Source organism: Stegodyphus dumicola, chromosome 8 (genome assembly GCF_044657685.1).
Source record: "Stegodyphus dumicola isolate Sdum_Otavi_A_Nest chromosome 8, ASM4465768v1".
In the NCBI taxonomy this organism is placed as follows: domain Eukaryota; kingdom Metazoa; phylum Arthropoda; class Arachnida; order Araneae; family Eresidae; genus Stegodyphus; species Stegodyphus dumicola.
This window is the reverse complement of record NC_140775.1, coordinates 75801196-75822393: the sequence shown is the minus strand read 5'-3', so window position 1 is coordinate 75822393 and position 21198 is coordinate 75801196.

Genomic DNA, 21198 nt, shown 5'->3' with positions numbered 1-21198 from the left:
TTACACCTAACCACACCAGAGTAAAAAGGCAAACAGAACTGGAACTTGCCCGCATAGTATGTAAGTGCGAGAGACACCAGTTGTGAAAGCATCAATGTAAAAAAATGTGACTGTTTCTTCGAAAGCTGACAAACACCTGGTCAAGCGGTAGAGAGATATAATACCCACCAGAAGGATCAAAGCCCGAGATGTGGAACATACTAAATATAATGCTTTATAAGGAACGCCTGACGGGGCTCCTTGCGGATTCTGTATAGTTATCTGTATAACTAGTGCGGCTGCACAATACCCAGATTGTCAATGATTAAACAATGGGTGTCCACCACTCTTCACCGTACCCATATCCATAAAATCAGGTGCCGTGGGTGCAAGCCAGCGAACCGTTTGGAAGACTTGAGAATGAAGAAGATATGCACCGTGATTTTCAGAGAGAATTTAATCTTTGAAACTGGACGATTATCTTCTGGTATTAACTATTCCGCTTATTGTTACAACAGGCTGTAACAAATCCTGAATACCCTCCGTACGCCTTATTCATGGATGAAATTACGTATTCCTGTATCAGATACATTTAACACCCACAATTCTCACGGCTGCAAACATAATAATTCTCATGACACAATATCAATACCTTCGAAGAAAAGTATCCAGTAATGCTTAAGCATTTCATTCGTTATTCAACTGTATAATGAAAACAATACCCACCAGCAGGCGAGCGTTAAAAGCGCTAAATGCTGATAGTTCTGTTTAGGGTGTCAGCTCAGGAGAACGGGCTGACTTCATGGGTCTTTCCGTGGTTTTTCTCATGTATAACGTGAATGCGAGCAAGTTTCTCTTAAAAATTCTTCCACGGGACATTCATCCCTTTCCGTGTAATGCCAAAAGACGGAACACGTGACAAATAAATAAATAACGAATAGAATATGAGGACAGAAATGCTGCGATGAAATAACAAAATTCGTTTTACAGATCAGTAGGTGTAAGCGATCCATTGGCGGCATAGAATAATTATTAGCACACGAACGGTAGACAAAATGACATAATATATTACATTGGACTGCACATTATACATAGTCACCTGAATACCTTTCTGCTACCGTGCAGTACCTTTCTGCAAGATATCTAGCCAGGTTAGTTTTTCTGGCAATTCCCCAGATCTTTGCTCACGAATGTATGATCTTTGCCCATGAAGTGTCAGCTCACATGAACAATAGTATGTGAAATTACTTAGACGTAATCATATCGCTTCGTTTGGATCTATTCCTTGGTCATCAGATTTCATATGCATGTTTTCTTCTGGTAGCACATTAAGAGCCTGATCTTTGCCCGCTGAATTCGATGAAAGGCTAAAGGCCAGACTGTTAGTTACTGCTGGAAATGTGCATAAAATGCTTGAGATCTTTGTTACTCAAACCATGCGTCGCTGACATTATTTCGATGTTATTTTTGATACTCGCACTTTCGAGCACCTGTTTTTAAAAGCTAAATCAGTAAAATATATATTTCTTATATTGCTTTGTTTTTCTTACATACATGTTATTCATACCTTTCTTACGTATCAACATTTAACTGCGATGTTTCTGCACAACCCTTCCATTACAAAATATGCATATTTCGGTTCCTTATTCCTACCTTTACATTTTTACTAGATATTTTAGAATATTCTTGCAGAATCCATTAAAATTTCCATATATTTTTTAAATCATTCAATAGCAGATACAAAATTTAAATCATTTAAAAAAGGGTTAGCAACAAAATGTATTGCAAATAGCTTCGTTATAAGAGTATAAAATTAATTTTGAGAGCTATATGAAAAACTAACATGTACATTCTTTTTTATTAAATTATACATTTATTTCTAATCTCTTACATGTAAGAAATAAGTCTCTTCTTTCAGTCAATTTTACGTTATCTGGAACACACTGCATTCTATATGCACAAGAAATTAAACCAATTTTTATGCGCCAAACAAGGTTTCGCATCCTGCTTTTTAAAAAAACGAAGAATTTAAATTACTTTCATTATTTCTCAGGGAATCCGTAAAATGATCTATTAAAATATGAAAACTAACAATTTTAATATGAAGAATACATTTTCAGGTGTTAAAAATGAACGCTAAGCTAAAAAAACCACTGAATCGAGTTAACACTTGAAAAAGAAAAGTTGAGTTGTAAATTAAGCTGCTCTTTCTATATTATTATTTTTTCCCATGAGAATTATTTAATAAAATAGTGAGGTTATAACAAATAATGAAGAAAAGCCCAGCGAAATATCTATTTTATTATTTTATCATCGAATATGCTCCTTTATCATCATTTACCAATTGTTTATAATAAACTAGGATTTAATTTATATCTAGTCTTTGTAATACATTTTCAATAATAAAAGAAGCACAAATGTGAAAACCCAATTTTAATAACCCAAAAATGTTAAACTGGAAACAAATAGTTATATTGCTTGAGTCTGTTAACGGTTTTAACTATTACAGTCGTTACTCACTCTTAACAAAATATTCTGCTTCCAAATAACATAATAAAACTTCCGCTAAAACTTCTTTCAGAAGTGTTTAAAGTATAAGCCATCTTCAAGACAAACCACTGAAAGTTTCTACAAAGTCAAACAAAGACGGTAAAGAAAAGGGGAGGAGAATATCTAATAGCTTCTCATTCGCGAAAGACCCTTTCTTATTTATGAAAAGAAGTGAAAATTCCTGACTAGAACGTTAAAATGAATTAAACGGATTCAGTTAAAAAGTTCTTTTTGATCAGCTCTTCTTTTTTGAAAATGTATGATGCAGTAAGATATACGATGCATAAGTAGCCACGCAAGTTTTCAGTACTACAATATTACAGAAATATACAGTATCACAGAAGTTTAAAAACATTGAATTTCAAAAGTAATTATTATAAACGGTACTTGATACTGAACAACGAAGGTATTTGGATCGAATAAAAAATTAAATACGCTTGTTTTTTCGGATATGGCAAATATACGACGGCTATCTGTTTAGAAGACGAATGCCTTCGCGAAGGACTTTCTAAGAGAAGCTCTTATTTATGTTATTTCACTAGTGCCAGGAAACCAGAATTTAAACATTAATGCAACTTGTCAATTCACCGGATTTTGTACCTGGATAGAACTGCCAGTATTCAGTGGTTTTTAACCACTTGGCCACTAGAGAAGAATAATTAAATAAGTGAGGTTATAAATATTAGTGGAAGTAAGAAAGTACTACATGTAAAAAATCTTATAAGTAAACTATTATACGAGAAAATCAATAAGTAATAAGTAATGAATTATAATTGAATAAACAATAAATTAAATACAAATAAGTAAACAAATAGGTGGGTATCTGGGTAATCAAAGATAGGTAAATATAATAACAGTTACCTATAATTAATTTCAGGAATTCAATCAAGCATGTTAATTCCCTGCTAACCTTACTGCTAACCTGTATATTTTTAATACTTTGTCTCATTCTTGGGCATTGCCTTTTCAATTAAAAAGAAGGTAAAATTTCATTAAAATATCTGTGTGATCGCATATTTTTTCTCGTTGTCATTACACTGCTTTCTTTTTATTTTAAAACATATTTTAAATTTTGTAAGATCAGTTACGCAGTTATCCTATCTTATGCTTTTTTTATTAAAAATATTAATCATCAAATAATTAGGTTAAATAGTTTTAGAGACGTTAGGCTATTTCAAAGCAGGAAAGATAACAAATGAGCAACGCCTTTTCCGGGACTTAAACCACGGGCCTCTTGAATACGCGCCGAACGTGCAGACCATTACACCACGAAGGCACGCTAAGAAGGCGGGAGAAATACCTTATAAGTTTAAAGCTTGGTTTAAATCAATATTTTATTCTGCATGTTTTTTGCATAATTATTCCAAACACCGATTTTTTTTTTTTTTTTTTTTTTTTTTTTTTTTTTTTTGACAGGTTGCAAGTAGATTATAAGAAATGCCAGAGTTAGTTTGTACTTTAGAAGTTTTTAAACCGTACACGTCTACTAATACAAGAAAACGTAAAACAAGTAAGAGAAAAATGAGATGTTTTGAGGTTAAATCTAATTCTTCATGTGCGAGCCTAATAACAATTAGATGTTAATTCTCTGCCTTACTGCAGAAGTATTTTGGAACTACAAATCTCATTTTATTTGATTTTATACAAGATGGGTCAAGAAAACCGTACGGTTGGTTTAAAATAAAATAGCCCCGTAAATACAAAGAACTCATTTTTATTCAAGTTGTTGCTCCTTTACTAAATATATATATGTAGTGCATTTATAAATAAAAATAACATCAATATTAAGTTCCAAAAATTAGATTTTGCAAATGTCACCCTCCTCGGTTCACACACTGTTGAAGTCGATCATCGAAACTTCGCCATTTTATAACCATCCACTAAACTCTCAGTGGGTTATGTAAAAGATTAGGGGATCAAAATTAGGGCAGATGGTCTATTAAATAAAAATAACACCAATATTAAGTTCCAAAAATTATATCTTGTAAATGTCATCATCTTTGGTTCACACATTACTCGAAATTTCGCAACAAGTATCCACTAAACTCTCAGTAAATTATAAATAGGAAGCTAGAGTGTCAAATATGGGGCGATTGATTATTAAATTGGGAACAAATTAATCTAAACCTTTTTAGATGCACTCTTTACTTCATAAGTGTTAACATGCAAAATAAAATATTTTCTTTGTAGAAATGCCAGACATTTAGCCACTAAGCCATTAGCTTTGATCTTGCTTTTCAATATTTAAGAACAATAGAATTGAAAGATGATAGTGCAGTGTATTCGTCATTATGTTCCTTATCCATCGACTGTCCAAAGTTACAAAGAGTACAGATAGATTCAGACAATTGTGTCCAGTCAAAAGACGAAATAACGCCATAACTACAGGACGAGGAAAATCGAGAATAACTTAAACTAGTGAGATACTCCCAGGCCTTTCCCTTAGCTTCGTTTGATAGTGGAAGGCAAGCCTCCTCTTAAATTCTAATTTAATTAGTAGTTTTGCAGAATTTAATTAGTAGTTTTTCCGAGTCATATATTATAAATGATTTGTATTATAGTCGTTCCGTTCTTCGCCAGGAAATCGGCCCTTTCATTTCCCTCGATGCCGCAAAGAGTAGCAATCCACTGCAAGAGAGTTGAGTAGCCAGAGTGTTGAGAATATTCCTACATTCGTAGATTCGTTCGGAAGGCACAAAATTTATTGTGTTGAGAGAACCTGCAAAGCGGCTTTGCTATCGGACAAAATAACAGCCCGAAGGAAATTATTTTTCCGAGCGCTTAATTGATTCAGAGCAATAAATATAGCCTTAACTTCACAGTCAAAACTGATAATACCTTTTCCACTGTCTTATAGAATGCAAAAAGGTTACAACAGATACCTGCACCAGCTCCAGTACCTCGCTCAATTATGAATCCATCGGTGTAAACATGGCTCTAGAGATTATCAGGATATCTTCTCGCGATAGTTTCATAAGCAATGGCTTTGATCTGGGCAGTGGGCATCTCTTATCAATTTTCTCGTCAGGTTCAAGATATAGACGGAAGTCACCGTAATCAAGAGGACAACAAAGGTACAGTCATTATATTCATTTCTCGAACAAGGTCTAAGTCTTCTACTAATTGATAGCCAGTTTGATTTAAACCCACTTGTGTCTTTACATTTCTATTATTGTTAAAATTGTAATTCCCCCAACATTTGTTATTTGGGAGTCTGCAAAGGTTTTGCAACAAAATTGCAACATCTTTATAAATTTCATGTACGGCAGGAGAAATATTGGTTAAAGTTTCCAAAGCCGCAAAGCCGCTATGGGGGTGGATTTAACTGCATCTGTTATTAGGCGAAGAAATTGGTTTTTAATCTTGCCAAAACATTGATTGTACTGATGGAAGCAGTCACAAAAACTTCATTATAGTAATAAAATAATGGTTTAATATACATTTTATATGCATTTATTAAAGTTTCTCTATAAGACCCCCATCGGCACCTCGCCGGCCCTTTCAAAATGGGAAGTCTCCTTTCAGTTTTTTTCCTTATATAAGAAATATATTCATTGCAATTCAGATGTGAATCAAATTTGCATCCAAAATGGATAACGTTAGATTACTTCACCATGAGAAAAAAGGTGTGGCAAGAAGTGCTATCTGTTCAAGGTAAAAAAATTGGCTATTAGTTTTGTCTAGGTTTAAAATCATGTTATTATTTCTGCACAAAAAATCCATTCTCCCCAAGGCATCATTGAGATTAACATTCAGGCAAAATAAAATGTTGATCAGAAGTAAATAACAGTAAATATATAATAAATAAAACCCAGTAAACTATTTCTAAGCATAATAATTTTAAGTGCAACATCTCTGGACCTTTATGTTTGCTCAGCAGCAGTACTCAGTTTTTGAAACCTCTATTTCAAAATAGCAACATTTCCTTAAATCAATTACAAATAAGTGCTAATTCGTAAAATACTAAACTTATAAAAATTCATAGTCAGTAAAATTTTATAAGGATTTCTTATTAGTTGATTTAAATCTCAAAATTCAATCAACCAGTCAGAAATGTTATGACGTAGATTTCTATTTCCTAAGCAAATACAAATGCACTGAAGCTTTAATAATAGTTAAAGAAATCTGAGAAGAAGCAATGTAAATCTCTGAAGTCTTTAACAACGTAATTCTCAGAATTACTTCAAAATGTCTTAATACTGTTTAATACTTTTTTTTAATTATCACTTTGGATTATCTTATTCAGTTCCAATATATGGCATCTTTCATTTCTTGCTCATCCAAAAAAGATATACTGCAAGAGACTGCATAAACTAAATATATTTTTAAAATATTTTTTAATTTTACTTTTTTAATTTTCTTTTGTTCCATTAACTCCTTTACTCCTTTATTTATTTATGATCCTTATATCTGTTTCCATGCCCATATAAAAAATTACTTTTCTTTTGGGAAGGAAAAGCAAGTTGCCTTCAAATGCAGCGCTTCAAAATATCAATTTCTTTGCATTTGTACTGCATCCCACTTCAAATCATTAAAAAAAAAAAAAAAGATTTCCAGTTAATGTTACTTATTTTTATTTCTTCGTGTTTAAAGTTCTCTCTATGTTACTTTAGCAGATAGAAAAATGAAATTCTTAATGAATTATATTTTATTTAAATGACTCCTATATAGTGCGGTTTTTACTTTTCGAATTTCTCCTCTTTGCTAATAAGCTCAAACGTTTTCTGAATCATGTGAAGGATAATCTTTATGAGTCGCGTTGAATTTAAATATTCCAGATTTCAGGTTTTCTCCAAGAACTACTATGCCTGAATCCAAGAAATACTTTATAATTAAATGCACTTCCCTGGTCATTCTAAGTATGCACTTCCTTATCAGACAAACAATGAACATAAAAAAACCTTAATCATTGCTCAAAATCCAATATTTTTCTAACATCAAATTCACATTTATAAAATCTGAATTTTCAACCAAAAAACGCATTGTTAACAACTGATCTTTCTTTTTCGGGAAGGAAAAAATCCTGCGTAGTTACCCTATTTAAATTTTGAAAAACAACCCATCCAACCTATCTCATCCGTTGAAGGACGGAAGAGAAAGTTTATAAAAAAATTACGTTAAGCTATTGGGTTGAGTATTAAAATATTGAGTTATAAGTTGGGTTTCCTTAAGACATTGCTCTCGGATACATTTTTCTAACATATAATAACAACATATTCCAACATATATATATAAATGAAGAAATTATTTTATGAAAAAAAATATTACACATATTCCGTAAATACTATAGGCAGAAGGGCTTCTGTAAAAATATTTAAATCTTTACATACTTCCCGAATCGTCAACTGTCCGATAAGGAAAAATTCAGTATCCATTAATGAATTTGAAACAAAGAAAATGCACATTAAAGGGAAAATGCGTGGGCATTACAGACCAAATTTAATGACCTAGTCATTTATTGTCGCAATTTAAGAGTTTGAATAAATTTAAACAGCAATTACAAAACAAAAGTTTTTGTTTTACTAATTGCAGATTACATTTTGAGAAAGAAAGCTTTCATATTTTTAAACAGCAATTACAAAACGTAAGACTTTGTTCTAATAATTGATGATTGCATTCTGAGAAAAAAAACATTCATTATTAAATTTGTGGTCTTTCTATTAGAAAGTATGCTTAGTATTATATTTTTAAGCAAATGTATTTTTAAGCATAGTTTTAGAGTTTTCTACAGAAAAGCTTGAAACTATTTGTTTTTAGCAAATCAAAGTACTATAAACATTTTTCTGACTAAAATAAGCCCACCAGCGGCCGAGCGCTGAACACTGGTAGTTCGGTCCGAGGTTCGAATCCCGCGAACGGGCTGGCTGCATGGGCGTTTTCGTGGTTTTCCCCATGTGTAACGTGTATACGAGCCAGTTTCCCTTAGAAAGTCCTCCACGAAGGCATCCCTCCTCTTAGGCAGATAGCCCTCGAGGCTTTGCCATAATCACACACACACACTGACTAAAATAATTTTTTGTTCTCTAGGGTGATGTAGAAAAGTCAAGCTTTATTTTTCCATCCCCAATATTCCGACTATTTTCATAAAATTCTCTGGCTTAGAAACTTTTAACAGAGTGGAGATAACTGGAATCGGCACTAATTACCAATGTTAAAACTACTCTCTCTTTTTGTATCACTATTTATCTAGTTGTCATATCATTTTTAATGTCCATTGACTTCTAAGAAACTGTAAATTTATAAACTGGGAAAAGTAAAAGAAGAAAGCAACTGAAACAAAAGAAATTTTCGCGTAACATAAACATTACCATTAACTATTCTCTGTGCATACGCAAATTTTATTAGTTGCTGATATATACGCATTTTGTGAATTTCTATTCTAATTTTTTGCCATCCTTGCGAAAAGTAGCGCTGACGCTTTAGTAATAAATCTGATTAGAACGCAGATTTTCAGCTGACATCAGATTTTGAAACAGATTATAATCAAATTGCTGGAATCAGGAAAGTCACATGCGTTGAACACTTAGTATGTCACAACGCGTAATCCCCTGATTCTAGAAAAGATGCTAAAACACTGAAGACAGGTGACAATCATGAAAGGGCGTCAAGAATTTCATCCTCTTGTAGGCATTATCTGTAGGACATCTTCAAGAGATGTCGGTAAGAAAATTCTCTTAAAATTTGACAGTGGCAATGAGAGAAATATGGATCTTTTTTAAAATATTTACAAGACGTTTAAAGACGATTATCTGTACGCCGTTACACGCATAACGTTTTTTATCGGCAGCATAAAAACTTAGATTCAAATCAGTGGAATAACGTGATGTTTCCCGCTGTGATTGGATTCAGTTTACAGGCTGATTTTTATTGCATCGCTCCACATAGAAATCCTTATCATCGTCCCCTTACATCATAAAGAGGTTAAATGTGCAGTAAAGATTATTAGTCTTGGAATACATAATACGCCACCCAGACGATATTGTGGTTAGGGCAGTCTACTGCGATACCGAAGGCCCGGGTTCGAATTCCAGAGAAGGCAGGGATGTTTGTAAATGTATAGTGTCTGTGCGGCGTGGAGGCACTTTAAATATGCGGCAAGCCGAACGTTCTCTATAGAGGATGGGGGGAAGAGATCGTCGGACCCGTCTCCTCGGGATGATGTCCATCAAAACTGGAGGTGGAACTGAGTGAAGTCGTACTGTCACTTGTGTGGCGCTCAAGGTTTTTGCCAATGACAGGCGCAATCGCTCCTTGCCCCGATTACTCTCAGACACGAGAGATAAGTCACAACGGCAACAACAATATATATAATGCTGAAATAGTACATTAGACTCTTATATTCAGCGTTTCCGAGCTGCCGTGGGTCCATAATCCATATCCATGGGTAGCAACAAGAGCACTCAGCCTTCTGCGCTTGTTAATAATTTTTTCTAGAATAAAGATACCCAGCTCATGTGAAGACCATTAAAATTATCCGTGTCTAAATTCCATTGAACACCGATGGGAGGTCAGGAAATGAACTGCTTTCCGTTAAAGCCGCCCCCAAGGATTTTTACGGAATTGCACGCAGCTCTGCAGCAGAAATGAAAAATCGATGTTAGCTTACGTGGTCGTGGCTTACGTGGTCGAAAAACGTTACCACACCCCTTATTAATGCTCCCATACTAACACTTTTTTTTTTTTTTTTCAATTTTCCCTAAAAAAAAACTAAATTAAATTAATCTTGTCTCTCTTTTGTAATTCCGTTTTAGAATGGTTGTAGCTCTGATCAAATTTTTAAGTTCTATACCTCCTGTAAGGAACACCTTCGAATAAGCGAGACGCCTATTTAAAGGAAAATTCTGTTGTTCCCGGTTCCTTTGGATTGGGCACGTATTAACCTCTTAATAAGGGACACCTCTATTTAAGGGAGAAAACGTCTGGTCCGACAGGTGCCCCTTATTGGGAGGTATTACTTGTATATGCAATTTATCAGTATTCTGTGGTTATGTATTATATCTGCTATTCGATCAGGCAAAAGGTTACCTGAGGTCTGAATACGGACAACTGTTTTATACAACAGCCTTCGAGCAAATTTTTTAATTTCAATAAAAACGGAGGACGGAATAAAACGGATGTGAAATCGTAAGCTGAATATAGCTCCCTTTTTTTACATTTATCTTTGCCGAAAATCTGTATAGCTTTCTAAGAAGTGGTACATTTCTTGAAAATCCTGGATAAATAGTCTGCATCTGGCTTAATTACTCGTCGAGTTTCAATAAAGTTTTCAAATGAAATAAAATCATGAACCAGGAAAAAAGATTATTTTCCTTAATTACGTTAATTATAAATTTGCCTGTTCTTTTACAATGGCTCCTACCAGTCTTAGAGACATTTATTTCCACTCATTTCAATTCTTCCAGTTTAATACACAAAAATGTACGAGGCTATTGGAAGAACGAAACGTACAAAAAAACTAATGATACAATACTGTATTTTCGTAAAGCAAAATGTTGGATTTGGAAAGCTGTGTTGTGGCGCCATCTATCCTTCATCTTAGAAACAAATAAAATATTCTGCAAATAGACTGCAAAAATTTAAATAAGCAAAGGAAATTTTAAATAAAAGTATTCAACAGATTAACTTCTAGAAGTCTGTTAAATGAATATTTTATGTACAAAACTATTTAACTGTAAATTTTAATAAAGTTTTCAGAGCGCCCGAACTTGTAACAACATTAAATGCGAACCAAGGAATCCGAGATTAAATCATCAAGAAAATGTTAATCTAGTTCAAAGAAGCAGCACATATTTTGTAAAAATACGCAATTTATCTTCTGATCTTCAGCTCTCATCAGAAATCTGAGTTCAAGTTTTACTTTGAAGACGAAAAGTACGTAATTTTATCTTAAAATCATCATATTTGAGAATATTTATCCATTAAGCTTCTTTCTAATCAACTATAGTCTAAGGGAAAGAAGGATATTTGAGACAGTTTTGACAAAAAATGTTACACAAATGGTACTTTTGATGTTTGCTTCATTTGCACAATGTAGAGTATCGTGGTCCATTTGCAAATCCGGGTCTATATTAATTTAATAGAGCCGATATGCAGACGCACCATTTATTACCAGAAATTTAGATGCACCTTAAATTTCATATAATGCTCTAACTCACAAAAGCTACCTGTTTAATAATATATGTATGACTTATCTATCATTATCATGATCGATGTAGTTATGACAAGGAACTCTTGTTAAGTGAAAGAAAAACCACTTTTCAGAATTTATCATACGTTGCTCTTAAAGTGACGGTGAACAACTAATTCCCTTTGATCCATTTATTTATAAGCATTATGGAGATTTCCGGTTATGTTTTTACCACCAATCCTCGAATTCCATATCACAGATTATGTTCTTACTGCATTAATATAATATTAACAAGACATAGTGCACAATAAAAATTAAGCTTTATTTAGGAACTTCGCGCATACTGCCCGACAGCCTGCCTGTTTCCCTCTTCTTGCTACTCGTAAGAAAATTTCTCCTCTAGGGTTGCCACACTTATCGGAGGGCGCAAGGCGCGCTCCTTATCGCCATCACCACAGAGTTTCCCCCCAGTTCCTTTAATGGCTATTCAAAGGAACGACATAGGTTATGAAATTATCTCAGAGTATCCGTACTGTCGGGTATTTTTACATGATTACAAAATTAGAATATAAAATTAGAAAAGATCAAAATGAAATTCAATATACAACAAGGTATTGACACATATAATAAACATGAAATAACAAGAAATATGTTAAGATATGAATTTAAAAAAAATGTTTTAAATTGTTATGTAAGAAGCAAGTTTCTTAGGGAAGTGAACATGTCTTCCCGATCTGGTGACAGTTTGTGTCTTAGAGAGTTCGTTTGCAGATTTATTCTGCTGAACTGTCTTTAAGTCTTTATTTGTTTTCAGTTCAGGCAAATTAAGAGTCCGAAAGCAAATAGGCTGGTTTCACACGGTCTATAGACACAGTAGATTTCAGACCGTTAATATCAATTGTGAAAGTTTTGTCCGTTCTAGAAAGAACTTTATGCGGACCTGTGTATGGTTGGCACAGAGGTGGCTTTACTCGATCGACACGTAAGTATACATGCGTACACGACTTTAAGGTAGCACTTACGTAACATTTTTCTTGGCAATGTGCAGATGTTGCTATTGGATTCAATTGTTGCATTCTATGCCTAAGATTCGTGATAAATTGTGTGTCATACGGAGATATCTTAGATGACGTTATCATATCACTAGGCAGCTTGAGAGTTGTGCCGTACACCAGTTCAGCACAAGATGACTGTAGATCTTCCTTTACGGCTGTCCGAATACCAAGCATAACAACTGGTAGTGTTTCAGTCCAGTTATTGGTCTCGTGAGCCTTGAGAGAAGATTTTAAATGCCGATGAAATCGTTCAACAATGCCGTTGGACATTGGATGATAGGCTGTTGTTGTGATTCTGTTCGTACCTAAAATGCGCGTAAATTCTGCAAAAAGTGCGGATCTCATTTGAGAACCTTGGTCTGTTGTTATGATCGATGGGCAGCCAAAACGAGATATCCAACAGTTAAAGATGGCTCTGCAAATGGTTTCCGTTTTCATATCCGGGATGGGAATGGCTTCAGGCCATCTGGAGAATCTATCTATTAGAGTCAAAAGGTACACGTTGCCTTCTGATGGAGGTAACGGTCCGACGATATCCATATGGATTTCTGAAAAACGTGCATCAGGAAGAGAGAATGTGCCCAGTGGTGCTTTAGTATGCCTAGTAATTTTCGATTTTTGGCAAGATTCACAGGATTTCACCCAATTTTTGATATGACGTTTCATATCGGGCCATACATAACGAGAACAAATAAGCTTCGTAGTAGCTGCAATTCCTGGATGTGACAGATTATGCAGATGATTAAAGATGAGTCTGCGAAAGGAATTCGGAACAAATGGACGAGGAATGTCTGTTGATATGTCACAAAGAATATTACCATCAGAATATTGGCACGGTTTAAATTCCAGTTTCAAAGATGATGTGTTGTTTTTGAGAAGGTCTTGTACCTCCGGATCATGCCGTTGAGCTTCCGAAAATTTTTTTAAATCCAAAAATGGAGATTTTGTTATGGAATCAATTTCGATTCTTGAAAGAGCGTCAGCAACGACGTTTTTTGAACCTTGCACATGCCTAATATCAGTAGAGTACTGAGAAATAAAATCTAAATGGCGCAATTGTCGAGGTGAACATTTATGAGGGTTCTGTTTAAAAGCGTATATTAACGGTTTTTGATCCATATAAATTATAAAATTTCTGCCCTCTAACATGTGTCGGAATTTCTTAATTGCAGAATAAATAGAAAATAATTCCCTATCGTACGCGGACCATTTCTGTTGACTTTTACTGAGTTTCATAGAGAAAAATGCTATAGGTTCCCATGTTTGTTGAGACAACTGCATAAGTGTGCCACCGATTGCGACGTCTGAGGCATCTACCCAGATGCTTAGCTGGGCTCCGGGAATAGGGTGTCTCAAAAGGGTAGCCTGAGCAATGGCATTTTTGGCAGCAATAAAGGCTTGTTCAGCATTCTCGTTCCAATTTAATTGTGGGGATGAATCCTGAACACGAGAACGAGATTTCTTTTTATTAATATAGCCTTCTAACAATTTTATTAAAGGAGAAAGAATATGTGCTGCTTTAGGTATGAAACATCTATAAAAGTTAAACATGCCTAAAAATCGGCGAAGCTGAGTGAGAGTGGTAGGTTGAGGAAAATCTAAAATACATTTGACTTTGTCAGGAAGAGGTTCAATTCCGTTTTCACTAAGGTGAAAACCTAAGAAATCAATAGATGTTTGACCAAAGGTGCATTTTGAAACATTTATGCAAAGTCCATATTCCTGAAGTTTGGAAAATAAAGCTTTCAAATGCCTGCAATGTTCCTCAGAATCTTTAGAGGCTATGAGCAAGTCATCGACAAAAGCGTAAACGCCTTCTAAATCCCGCGTGACTTCATCTATAAAACGTTGAAAAGTCGCAGATGCATTGCATAAGCCGAATTGCATACGGATACTTTCGAATAAACCGAATGGTGTGCATATGGCGGTTTTGTGGATGTCGGCTGGGTTAATTGGTATTTGATGTTATGCCTTAATCAGGTCGACATGACTAAAAATTTTAGTACCGTGCAATGCAGCAGTAAAATCGGCTAAACATGGAATAGGGTATTTGTCTTTTATTGTTTGAGCGTTCAATGCTCGATAATCTCCTACAGGTCTCCATTCCAGACTTCCCTTTTTTGGAACCATGTGAAGTGGGGATGCATAATTGCTGCTCGAAGGTCTCAAATGCCCCAATTGCATCATAGTTTGAAATTCTTGTTTTGCTATTTTTAAGCGATCTGGAGCTAACCGACGAGGTTTTGCAACCACAGGTGGACCTTTAGTTATGATATAATGAACGGTGTTATGTTTAACAGGTTGGTTAGGATCTGGTAATCTAGTAACTGAAGGAAATTCTTTTAAAATTTTGTGATATGGTGTATCACTACATACAGTTTTTACTGAATAAATGCTTGCATTTTTCACGCAACCGACGGTTTTAAAATGCGTTTTTAAATCTTTGAGACATTTGTTTCTGAGATCAGGCACCAATTCAAAGAAATGGAGAAAATCTGCTCCAAGAATGGGTGTACTAACATTTGCTATAAGAAAAGTCCATGTAAACTGTCGTCTTAATTTGAAATCCAAAGAAAGTGTTTTTTGACCATAAACATGAATAGTAGAAGAATTAGCAGCGAAAAGTGTTTGTTGGGACGAATTCCGTTTTTGAGAATTATTTGCTGGAAGTAAGGACACGTCAGAGCCGGTATCGACCAAGAATGAAAGGTTTGTTCTACGGTCACGAACGAACAGGCGACGTGAAACTTGAGGCAAAGAATAAGTCGCCTCTATTCTTTGCTGGTTTCGTTTCCCTGCCATGAACAAGGTTTTGTACATTTGTCATCTCTACACTTTTTCCCAAAACGTCTATGATACCAGCAAACAGAATAATCTCTCCTTTTGGAATTGCTTCTTTCCTTATTGCGATCTCCGCGATTTGGCGAGCGACCACGAGAAAGAGAAATGCGATCAATACGTTTGTTTAATTTTTCTATTTGTTTAAATAATTTATCCTCAAGAGACTGATCGACTGTGCGAGAAACGGCACAAGTCCCTGGGGTTGGATTTACTTCTAAAATTCTGTCGGCAATTTCTGCAGCTTTATCTACAGTTAAATTGGAAACCGCTGCCAAAATAGACTGAACAGTCGAAGGCAAACGTTGAAGGAATAATTCTAACATTAAGTTATCAGGAACATTTAAAGATTCTGCTCGACGTTTCATATTTCTAAGCAAATCGGAAGGTTTTCGAGAACCTAATTCTTCTCCAGATAATAATTGGCGAATTTCTTGCTGAGAAGATTCTCCTGCACGATTTATTAACTCAGTTTTGAGCTTTGTATATGGATCAATAGGGTCTGGTTTCATAAGTAAATCCCGTACTATTGATGCAGTATCTGGAGGAAGATGAGCAACTACATAATTATATTTAGTAATGGATTCTGTGATAGGTTTGGGGGTGGCAAGAGCAAAGGTACTTTCACACATAATAAACCATAAAGATGGGTCTGATCGGTTATAAACCGGAATTTGGACGGCATGAACATCAGACATTGTGCAAGGTTTTTAAGCCAAAATAAAAGCAAAAATTTAACTAAAGAAAATTAAATTAAATGATAAGTAGAAAACAGAATTATAAAATGATCTATAATTACTACTCATCTGTGATCCGGAGGACGAAAACCGATGTAATCCATTACTTCTGGTTTGGAGATCTTGAGTGATGGCTTGTAGTCAAAACCGAAAGTGCTTGAGAACTGTTCATACGATTTAACACAGTCCGGGTTACCATTATGGAAATTTACGGTTATGTTTTTACCACCAATCCTCGAATTCCATATCACAGATTATGTTCTTATTATATTAATATAATATTAACAAGACATAGTGCACAATAAAAATTAAGCTTTATTTAGGAACTTCGCGCATACTGCCCGACAGCCTGCCTGTTTCGCTCTTCTCGCTACTCGTAAGAAAACTTCTCCTCTAGGGTTGCCACACTTATCGGAGGGGGCAAGGCGCGCTCCTTATCGCCATCACCACAGCATTAAGAGTAGACTTTGAGAGCGCGTTAACTTAGAAATTATCTACTTAAATCTGTCAATATTAATTTTCGTGGGGAAAATATTAATATATTTTAAAAAGCATTATGAGTAAAACAAAGGGCATAGCCCTTTAGGAGATTGGAAGGTTAAAATATCTGAGCTTTGCTGACCTAGTAATATTAGTAGTGGTTCTTTTCTCTGTCTCTACCTGTCAAAAAAATGGAAGAGTACTTTACTTCTAAGCATACTGTTTCAAGCATTGTATTTTTTGTAAAAAGAGGATTTAATTTACATAGAGATTTTAATTTTATTTTTCTTGCTTGCTCGTTTCTCGATTTAAAACTGCAGACGTGCATCATCGTCATTATAGCAATATTTATTTTCCCCCCTTTTTTTGACTTTCTTGTTGAAATTAAAGGAAGTACTGTAACTGCGAAAAATTTCGGCTATCATATTCAAACAGAAATATCAATTTGGACCGTTCCAGAATTAATTTGTCCAATTTTTATGCGTGACGTCTGTACGTACGGTCAGATTAAAGGACTCATTATTCCAAAACGGAATTTAAAATGGACTTAAAAGGTCTTCATTTCATGACGTCTGTACGTACCCACGGGCGTATGTATATCTCAAATAACTCAAAAAAGATTAATTGCAGAATGTTAAAATTTTGTATATCGGACTGCTATAATATCTACTTGTGCGCCCCTAATTTTTTATTGCAATCGGCAGTACCAAACGTATATATATATATATACGTGTATACATGTGTTATAAGATTTATCAGGATGGTTAGTGGTTAGTTGTGATTACCTTTTATTCCGCAAGATGACTCTAGCGTTTTATAAATTCTTTTATTACTATACTAAATATTTACATATATTTACATACGGTTCAGGAATATCAATCACCTCGCTCACATTCTCTAGACTCTCCGATTACAAACGTGGGCCCTCTATCGGCGGCTTTTCTACAATGTCATCAATCTGCTGATTACACGTGTGTGTAATATATAGACAGATGCGTAATATACAGACATGACAGAAATATGTACAGTGCCGGGGAATATCTTTTTTAAAGTAAGGATCTCGTTTAGTTGTGTTCTTCATGAGCAACTTAAATTTAAAAGATTATTTACTGATTTATTTTGTTCATGAAGGTTCTTTTGGCTTAAATGGACTAATGTCTCTCTATTGATTCAGTATTATTCGTGACATGATTTGATTCTAGCAGAAATATAATTTGATCCTTACTTGGAGGAAAGACAAAACATTGTCCTTAATTTACTTGTTAATTGATAGTAGATTGGTTTGTTCCCCTTGACATGACAATTAATCCGAAAAATTTCGGGTATCATATTTCGACAAAAATATGCATTTGCATTTTGACCGCTATCGAATGCAATTTAACGATATTTTTGCGTGACATCTCTACGTAGAGACAGAATAAAGGAATCTTTTCCCCAAAAAAAAATTATAAAACTGATTTAAAATGAATTCTGAAGAGATTTTTTCGTGGCGTCTGTACGTACGTATATATGTATCTCGCATAACTCAAAAACGAGTAGCCTCAGAAGGTTGAATTTTTGTATATAGGACTGCTATAACATGTAGATGTCCACCTCCCATTTTGGTTGCAATCGGCCGCACCAAAAGTATATAAATATATATATATATTATATTCACTCTGTTACATGGCTCAGTAAGCTCAGTTTCTTTATTCTTATACGTTTGTAAACTGTACATTTTTTTCTTTAAAAATGACTGAATTATGTTCTTTTTATCTTCCGATTAAGATTTTTATGCCTTTAGTTAATCTGCATGTGGAATTATAAGCAATTTAAAAGTTTTTTAAGTGCGGCTAAGCTTAATTTTCTTTTACGATGGCAGCCATATTTGTTTACATTTCAAGCTTAGCAGAATAGTGGATTTGTTGCCAACCTAGAGAAACTAAGCTTTGCAACAACAAAGTAAAGTCTTCTTTTATTATTGCGAATTAAATCATGCTTAATTAATTCTGAAATCATCGTATAAGTTATTAGCTTGTTTTTGCGTAGAAACTGTAATTTTAATTGTAAAAATTGTTTTTTTAATTGTTTTAACTGCAATTGGTGTTTTACGTCTTTTCTATATCTTTCAATTTTTAATGAAAATATTTTGAATTTTTGTGCATTTTTGCCTTGCCCCGAAGTGAGAACTGAATTAATTAGTATTATGTAATTTATGTGCATTAGGCGAGCGGCGCTGAATAGTCTGGGAAGAACTGTTTCTTTTTTATTTATTTAATTTCTTTTATACATCGTTTTAGATTTAATATAGTATTCTTATACGATAGTATTAGATTTAATATAATATTTGAATAAAATTTGGGGTAATTCTTTAGATGATATAGTTTTTGTGCACTCTGAGTTATAAAATGAATGAGATGCAACGCTATTAAGCTAACTTAGCGCTGAAGTGTGGCTATGGTAAATAAATGTAGTGAACTTTAAAGAGTGCATTTATTCTATTGTGGTTTATGCGCTATCGACGAAGTAGATTTAATTCAAAATTCGTTAACTGTTTCCAATATGTTTAAATGAAATGCAGGAAAACTGCGTATAATTAAATGTTCCGTATAAGGAAGTCATGTGGTGTATACATTAGATTTTTATGTTTGCAAAGCAATAGGGATCTAGTAAATACTAATTTAAATACTGACTAATTTTTTTCTTTCCTGTTAATAATTTATGGTTTTAATTGAATTTCTGTTCCTTGGAGATGGTATATAAAACGTTTTCTGATTATAATATATATAATATACATCCACCTCTTTACCCGAGCTTTATTTTATGACTACAGAAATGTTTTATATGTCGAAAATGTACATGACTTAGCAATGTCAAATTTTAAAATAATAATACTTTATTTTGGAAAAATAGCGAAATTTTACTTTTATTATGGTCTCTCGGTTCCTGTACTTATATATGGGAAAGTTTTATAGTCGTTATGAAAAAAAAAAAAATTTATAAGAATTTTGACTCCCGTACAACCAGTTAAATTGACCAAGATATTAAATTTTAAAATTTGCAAATTGTTTCAGCAGTATCTTGCGGATGACTACGTGAATAAAGCTGGCGCAGCCAGGTTAAAATCGGTGAACACTGGTAATTCGGTCCAACTTTCGAATCCCGGCGAACGGACTGGCTGCATGTGTATTTTCGTGACTTTCTGCATGTGTAACGTCTGTACAGTATCTTTTTGATGCATAGATCAATGAAGCGGGAGCAGCCCGGGTAAAATCGCTGAACACTGGTAATTTGGTCCAACTTTCGAACCCCGACGAACGGGCTGGCTGCATGGGTGTTTTCGTGATTTTTCGCATGTGTAACGTGTATGCAGTATCTTGTAGATGAATAGGTGAACAAAGCGGGCGCAGCCCGCTCAGCTCTCGAGCAAGGGCCTTTTAGCGGTTGAGCGGTAAAATCGCTGAACACTGGTAGTTCGGTCTAACTTTCGAATCCCGGCGAACGAAAGCGGGCTTTAGCCTGCTCAGCTGGCGGGCTTGCTCGCTAGTTAAATTTTAAAATTTGCAATTTTTTATTTCTTTTTCAACTTTCTTTTAGGGATCAGTTAATTAAGCTAGAATAATTCGAAAACATAAGTTTAAATGAAACACATCAAAAACTGTGTATAATTTAATAGGCCATAAAAGGAAGTCATTTGGTGTCCACATCAGATTTTTTTTCTTTTCAAGCATGTGTGCTTGAAGCATTTTGCTACAGTTGTATCAAAACCACCACTTTGGCATTTATAGATATAATAAATAGTATCTAATATGGTGGCAAATATATTTATCTGAATTAATTACTTCTAATTAATTTCTTTCGAAAGTCTCGCGTACTTTTTGAATAAAATTCATCATTACACTTTGATCAATTGAAACCACAGCTGTCACATTTCATGATAAGTAAATCTGTCATAAGCAAATTTTCAATATGTGTGGATGATTAGTGATGGAAAGTGGATGATTAGATTTGATTTAGCAGTGGTTTTAGGTGAACACTGGTGGTTCTAGCCACTGCTAGCTCAAATTGTATCCAAATTCAAATTCAAAAATTCAGGCTTTTAAAAAAAGATTGTTTCTACAGTTGTTAATGATGAATTAGTAATTACAAAAATAATCATTTATTTTACTTGTTTCTTCCCTTTCGTTTCAGTAAGGGAAGAAATGCTTTTGAGTTCTGGAATATCTAAATGGTTTTACTAAATAGAAATAACATTTCTAGTTTAGAATGAACGCAATATGAGCAGTTTTCTCATCGTATATGAAAAAGCTCTGCTTATAAGTCTTTTGGCCTTATATGACAAAGGAAAGAGAAAACAAAGTAAGTTTTATAGATAAGCAATTGAGACATTTTCAAGTACTCGAAAAGAGCCATGTTAAGCGGTGTGACAGCTTAAAGATGCTGAAAAATTAAA